Source organism: Triticum dicoccoides, chromosome 1A (assembly GCF_002162155.2).
Source record: "Triticum dicoccoides isolate Atlit2015 ecotype Zavitan chromosome 1A, WEW_v2.0, whole genome shotgun sequence".
NCBI lineage: Eukaryota > Viridiplantae > Streptophyta > Magnoliopsida > Poales > Poaceae > Triticum > Triticum dicoccoides.
The window spans coordinates 561,101,156-561,101,522 of record NC_041380.1 but is presented as its reverse complement, the minus strand read 5'-3'; positions in this window follow the sequence as shown (position 1 = coordinate 561,101,522).

Here is a 367-nt window from a genome sequence, read left to right as displayed (position 1 = left end):
TTTTTCTTATATATTTATCATTTGACTGAGATTTGATTATGTCTCAGTCGACTGAAACCTAACCACACCCATTAGATATTTATATAGGTGATGACACTGGTATCCTCAGCCCTGGTGCTCGCATTTATTACTGGATTTAATTTAGGATTTTCGGTGATGCACGTTTAGTGGGAAGAGACATTCCCGTCGACTACGAGCCGCCTACGATGACTTCGTAAAAATCTGAAGATGATATACCGGCTCAGTCTATTGGAGGTGCTCATAGGGATAGGGGGGATAGGGTGTGTGTGCGTGCGATCGTAGAGGTGAGTGTATGCACGTATATATGCTCATATATAGGCCTTGGTGTGGGTCAACTAGTAGATAT